The sequence below is a fragment of the Rhinatrema bivittatum genome, chromosome 9 (assembly GCF_901001135.1).
Source record: "Rhinatrema bivittatum chromosome 9, aRhiBiv1.1, whole genome shotgun sequence".
Lineage (NCBI taxonomy): Eukaryota > Metazoa > Chordata > Amphibia > Gymnophiona > Rhinatrematidae > Rhinatrema > Rhinatrema bivittatum.
The window spans coordinates 101705490-101712829 of NC_042623.1; the positions used below are offsets into that span (position 1 = coordinate 101705490).

The 7340-nt window shown below is 43.0% G+C and overlaps 1 non-coding gene across 1 annotated transcript; it reads left to right on the plus strand.

Moving 5' to 3' along the window:
• Positions 1–6380: 6380 nt before the first annotated feature.
• TRNAV-AAC lies at positions 6381–6453 on the plus strand. The gene has a single exon. It is a non-coding gene; the product is annotated as a tRNA-Val (tRNA).
• The last annotated feature ends 887 nt before the right edge of the window (positions 6454–7340 follow it).

Sequence of the window (7340 nt, forward strand, 5' to 3'; positions counted from 1 at the left end):
GGGCTGAATCTTAAAGACAGAACAGTAAATTTTTATTGTACATAGAAGTCTCATTTGTAATTTTAAAAAAGGTTACAGATGTCAGCTTAAAAGAATCTAGTTAATTTATCCAAAATATTTTTTTTCTACAGGTGATGCTGGCTATGCGTGCAAATCATGGCTGCTAATATCACTTGCAGTTCCTAGGATGGCTGCTGAATTGAGATACCAAGAGGTACATGTCAGGACACAGAGCATCATAGAGAGAATATTTGGTCTCTTTAAGTCATTTTCACTGCCTGTATCATTCAGGAGGGGCAGTACAGTACTCTCCTGAGAAAGTAGCGGACATTGTGGTGGCCTGCTGCATGCTTCACAATCTTGCTCTGCTGCATGGTCTTCCACAGAACATTAATCCTGACCTGGAGAGAGAGCTGGATGTGAGCTCTGGAGAACCTGGAGAATACAGCCAGAGGAAATGAGTAGGGATGTGAATCGTTTTTTGACGATTTAAAAAAATCGTCCAATATTTTTTAAATCGTCAAAAATCGGTACAGTGCGCGATACAATAGAAATTTTCACGATTTATCGTGAAAAATTGTTACTCCCGTTAGTGTCCACTAATGGGAGTTATTTGGGGGGAGGGCGGGAAAACCGGCACACCAAAACAACCCCTAAACCCACCCCGACCCTATAAAACTAATCCCTTACCTTCCCCCACCCCCCGAACCCCCCCAAAACTTTTTACGAGTACCTGGTGGTCCAGTGGGGGCACGGGAACCGATCTCCCGCTCTCAGGCCATCGGCGCCATTTTGGCTGCCACTCAAAAATGGCGCCGATGGCCCGATTAAAAAAAACCCACCCGACCCTTTAAAGATGACCCCTTAGCTTTTCCACCCTCCCGATCCCCCCAAAACATTTTTAAATTACCTGGTGGTCTAGTGGTGGTCCTGGGAGCGATTTCCCGTTCTTGGCCGTCGGCTGCCAATCATAAAGATGGCGCCGATGGCCCTTTGCCCTTACCATGTAACAGGGTATCCGTGCCATTGGCCGGCCCCTGTCATATGGTAGGAGCACTGGCTGGCCGGCGCCATCTTTAAAGATGGCCGCCGGCCATCTTATATCGCCTATAACAGAAACATTGGCTAATGTCGGCTCTAAGCAACAAAGACTATTGGTGAAGAAAGAATAAATGGACAGCTCTGAATATCAGCACTGATAAGTTTGAAAAATAAAAAAATAACCTTTAACAATTAAATTTGAAGTTGGATGGTAGGAAGGTTGGAGGTTTTTTCCAAGACCAGTGATTGCAAATTACCTCACAAATGTTTGTTCTAAATACAACTAACATGAGGTTCTGAGGTCTTTTTCCTCCATTTTATAAACATCTGGGTAGGTGGACACAAGTAATTGTGCATAATTATAATTGTGGGGTTTTTTTTTGCTGCTTTGGAATTTATTCATTGCTCCACTTTACACACCCTATATTTCCCCACAGATGAAAGGGAGTATTTACATTCAGTCTGGTACTCTAGTATATTAGAATGAGAAACTAGTGGCTAGTTGCATGAGTTGTTAGAGATAAAGGGGTAGTGGTGATGAAGCAGAGGAAAAAGTGGGCTCACCATCCACACTAATAGCATCAGTAGCTCCATAAAATCTACCAATTCCTCCCTCACTTTTATCCACCCCTCCCCATGGTCACCATACAATTGGCTCTCTGGCCACAGACCTGAGCTCCAAAAGTTGGCAACAGAGACCAGTATTGTTCCTCATCAGAGGAAATCCTTGCATAAATTGCAGTCACATGACACCTTGGAGAGCCCATCAAGATCATAGACACAAATTTGTTAACATACTGGCCTTCAAGGCTGCTCATACCTCACAAAGATTGCCCAGAATTCCCTTTATCACCAACCAGAATATCCAGTGAATGAGTATTCACAATGGCTAGGACATCATGAGTCCACATCATTCATGAATAATGCCAGGGTTGGTAGAAGAGTTGTTCTTCCTTAAGATAACCAAGAAATAAAACACAGTCACTGGCTCCAGAGAAGGCAGAAGTCTGCTCTTGCTGAAGTTCACCACCCAGCCAAGGGCCTGGAGGAAGCATACTACGCTGTCGACCGCCGCCTTACCCTGCGAGAGGGTCTTTGCACGAATGAGCCAATTGTCCAGGTAAGGATGGACCAGAATCCCAGGCTCCCAGGAACCATTCCCGCGCCCAACGGCGATATAGGGGTGCCAGGCAACAAGGCCCTAGGACACCCTCAGCCAGGTCACAGTCGTGGCCCCGGCCTTTTCAGGGTCGCAGATCTCCCAGGGACTCCTCGGCACAGGGAGCCTCTGGCAAGCCGCCTCAATGATGCCAGGCCAGTCCACTCCTCACTACCCCGGATTGGTGGTCGCATCGCGCTGTTATATGAGGAGTGGACAAACATCACCATCGGACCAGTGGGTCTTGGACATCCTAAGACACGGCTACGCGTTGGAGTTTGTACGGCTTCCCAGAGACAGGAGTGGAGTCATAGCCTAGTGGTCAGGGCAATGGGCCCTGACCCAGAGAAGCCAGGGTTCAGTTCCCACTCAGGGATTGCAAAAGGCAAATTACCTCTCTCTCCAACAAAAAGTAAACATACTTCCAATCCTAAATTTTAAGTTGGAAAGTAGACAAAATTATATACCTCAACACCTTTCAAAAACTTTTATAAATGAAGGGGAAACCTCAGGAAGTATGTGGACTGTTAGAATTTGGTAGATCATAATTGCCTTTTAAGTTTTCAGTTATTAGCATGCTTTCTAAGATTTTGTGCCCTGACAGCTCAGTATAAAAAGTGGACAACATTAGCCCATACAGATGGTTCATTAAAGGATTTCATTCCATTGAAGAGACTTCATGAGAAGAAGCTTTAAATTCACTTAGGCTTTAATTGTGGTAGTGAAGATACTTACTTGGAGGATAACGTAAAACAATAGTGTATGTGACAATATTCATGCACATATGGGCTCATGCAGCTATGCTCATGTATTTTATATTTTCTATCTGCATTTGCACATACCATAAAAATACACATAACTTTAACATTAAAATTGCATGTGTATGTTTGTACACATTTGTGTGTGCTCGTGCATTTGCATGCAACTTTGCCGCCACCAATCAGGCAGCCAAACTTTACCACCAGGGATGACGCCTGCCTAATGTTTCGAATGCTGGAATATGAGAGGAAACTGTTCCCCATTCATGGAGTGCAATACAATCAGAACCAGAATAAGGAGGCCTCTACCCCCTTCACTGTTTATTCAAATGCAGCTTTCTACCTACATGGGGGTAAGAAGAATGTGGGTAGTAGAGGTGGGGGCAGGTTAGACTGTTCATAGAGAGTCACTAGGGGGACCTCTAGGGGTATGAATATAGAGGTGCGGGGCAGATTAGGCTGTGCATTGTGGGGTTATTAGGGGTCAAAGAGGTCTGCAGGTAGGGCAAATGTGACTACATAGTGCTTCTCTTTTGGTTCAGCATCTTGCCCTATTATTGGTCTACTGTTTTTACCTGCCCTGCTCCTGCTCTGCCTCTCTCTTGGCTCAGTGCCTTGCTGTGTTGATTTCTCTCCCTCTGCACTCTGCCTTTGAATGTTGATGCCACTCCTCTTGCTGCCTCATCCTGCATTCTTCCTTTCAGTGTTGATGCTACTCCTTTTGTTATCTTACCTGTCACTCAGTGTCTTGGGATAGATGTGACTCCTGCTCCTTCACTCTGCACTCAGTGCCTGGGGGTATTGACACCACTCCTCTTGATGTCTTACTTCTCTTTCTGTGTCTTGGATTTTGATGTCACTGTGCTTGCTACAATACCCCTCATTCTGGGGCAGATTTTAAAACCTGTGCACGGGTACAGATTTGTTCGTGCAACCCGGCACGAACAAATCTACGCCCGATTTTATAATATGCGCACGCAGCCGCGCACATGTTATAAAATCCAGGGTCGGTGCACACAAGGGGGTGCACAATTGTGCAACTTGCGAGCGCTGAACCGCACAGCCTGCCTCCATTCCCTCCACCACCACCCCCCCCCCGCACCTTCCCCTCCCTAACCTGCCCCCAGCCCTACCTAGAACCCCCCTTACCTTTGTTGAAGAAGTTACGTGCGCTGGCCAATGGCCGGCCTGCGATCCTGGGCACAGCAGCAAATGGATGCTGTGCCTGGAGGCTCAGGCCCCAGACCGCCCATGCCCCAGCCCTTTTTGCAAGCCCCGGGACATACGTGCGTCCCGGGACTTGCGCGCGCCGCTGAGCCTATGCAAGATAGGCTTGGCGTGCGCAGGGGGAGGCAGGGGTAGATTTTCGGGGGTTGCACGCGTAAGATACACGTGCAACCCTTTGAAAATCTACCCCTCTATGTCTTTAAGTATCAATGCTACTGTTTGTGCTGTTTTCCACTCTTTTGGATTTCCACTCTTTTGGATTTCCACTTTTTTGGACTCCACTCTTTTTTCCACTCTTTTGGATTTCCACTCTTAGGGATTTCACAACAATATTCTGTGTTGCTTTGCTCCTCTCACTGTGGTTTGGGACATTCATGCCACTGTTGGTGCTACTTTAGCTCTCTTACAGCATCTTGGTATGTTTTTGCCACTATTGGTGCTGATTTGTCACTCTCACTTGTTTTTATATGGTCATTTATTTTATTTAATTATGTACAAATTTTTTCTATACCGCCTATAACAGAAAAATTTGCCAAGCAGTGAACAATAAGATTAATAATAAAAAATAACACATTATAAAAATTTCCAAACAATAAACACCATCATAATAAAAGCTTGCATAACTAAAAAAGCTCAAGGAAAAGCCAGTTGAAAGAAATATGCGTTCAACTGTTTTCCAAAAAGTTTATGATTAATGAGACTTCTCAACTCCATGGGCAGCTGATTCCCAAGGTGGTACCCAAAAGGGAAAAAGCCCTAGAGCAAATTGTCTGGAGCTGATAAGTTTTAACTGTTGGAACAAGGAGCAAACCCTTAACTGCAGATCTTAAGGACCTTGAAGGGACATATCTCACCACTTTGTCAGACAAAGAGGGTGAACCAGAAGAGTAAAGTGCTTTGTGTACAAGGATTATTAACTTAAACTGAATCCTATACTTGACAGGAAGCCAGTGAAGTTTATAAAGCACTGGGGAAATATGTTCCCTAAAAGGGCAAGAAGTAATTAACTGGGCAGCAGCATATTGTAACAGTTGAAGTGATGCAATCATGTACTTTGGCAGCCCAGCATATAATGTATTACAGCAATCTACTGTAGTCAGGATGAATGCCTGCACTACTGTTCAAAAGTCCAATATGGGTAAGAGATATTTTAAGGGACAGAGAATCCATAACTTAAAAAATGCTGGCCAAATTAAGGATCAGATCTAGGGCTTTAACCCAAAGGTAGAATCTAATAAGAAATCTAAGTCTCGAATTACAGAAGTAAATACAAATGTGACCCTTCCACAGTGATGACTGGCAGTTTTACTTGAGGTGAATGTCTTCTCAACCATAAGGCCTTGGTTTTAGCAAGGTTAAGTGTTAGGCCACGTTGCTTAAGCCATAATTTAATGGCAAAAATACAGTTTACTACTGTCTCACAAACCTTGGCTAATGGAAAATTAACTGGGAAGATAAGCTATATATCATCAGCATAGATTTTGAATTATTCTGTAAAAGACAAAATAATATGACACAAATGCATCAAAGACAAGTTAAACAGCATGGAAGATAGTGCAGAACCCTGCAGCATCCCCCTATGAAGAAATTTCCAGGATGAATATGATTGATCAATCTTGACTTGAAAACAATATCCTTTCAAATATGATTGAAACTAGGAGAGAACTATTCCTCCAATGCCAGTGACTGCAATTTGTTTAGCAGAATGGTATAATCCACACAATCAAATGCAGCTGACATATCCTTGGTCAGAGAAAGCCAACAGCAGTGTTTTGGTGCTATGTTAGCCCGAAAAACATGTTGATTATGATGCAAAATATAATTGTCCTTTACAAACTCAGTGAGTCACGTCAAAAGCAACCTTTCCAAAAGTTTAGCCAGGGTTGATAGTTTAGAAATAGGTCTGTAACTGGTAACTAACTCAATAAGCAGATTAGATTTCTTCAAAATTGGGGTCACAACTGCTTGTTTGCAAAAATCTGCAACAATACCCAGAGTTAGAGAGATTCAAAATATTGGTCAGCACACTCAAAAAAGTCATTTGAATTGCAATGATGATGACATGGGACAATAATTAAATGAACAGTAAGAATAACGTAATGATTTGAACAACAACTCTACTTCAGTAGAGCCAATATACTCAAAATTTGTCCCGCAACAAACCACAGTCTCAGAATCAGATGCAATATGACTGAGTTTCTGTAGTGTAGTGGTTATCACATTCACCTAACACGTGAAAGGTCCATGGCTTGAAACCAGGCAGAAACAATTCTTAATTTGGGAATTATTAGAAAGGGAATGGTGAATAAAACAGAAAATGTCATAATGCCTCTGTATCACTCCATGGTGAGACTGCACCTTGAATACTGTCTACAATTCTGGTTGCCACATCTCAAAAAAGATATAATTGTGATAGAGAAGGGCTACCAAAATGATAAGGGGAATGGAATAGCTCCCCTATGAGGAAAGACTAAAGAGGTTAGGACTTTTCAGCTTGGAGAAGAGATGGCTGAGGGGGGATATGATAGAGGTGTTTAAAATCATGAGAGGTCTAGAACGGGTAGATGTAAATCCGTTATTTACTCTTTCGGATAATAGAAAGACTAGGGGACACTCCATGAAGTTAGCATGTGGCACATTTAAAACTAATTGGAGAAAGTCCATTTTAACTCAATGCACAATTAAACTCTGGAATTTTTTGCCAGAGGATGTGGTTAGTGCAGTTAGTATAGCTGTGTTTTAAAAAGGATTGGATAAGTTCTTGGAGGAGAAGTCCATTACCTGCTATTAATTAAGTTAACTTAGAAAATAGCCACTGCTATTACTAGCAATGGTAACATGAAATAGACTTAGTTTTTTGGGTACTTGCCAGGTTCTTATGGCCTGGATTGGCCACTGATGGAAACAGGATGCTGGGCTTGATGGACCCTTGGTCTGACCCAGTATGGCATGTTCTTATGTTCTTATGTTCTAATAAGACTTCAAAGAGCAGCTGACAATGAGGTAATCTTTTCCAAACAGTAGGACCAAAGGATTCACTATCTACTCCAGGTTTAACCATAGAACTATGAGAAGACTGCAATAGCTTACTAACTATGGCAAAGAGTTCCCGAGGGTGATTAAGAGAGGACTGTAAATGAGAAGTATAAAAAGTC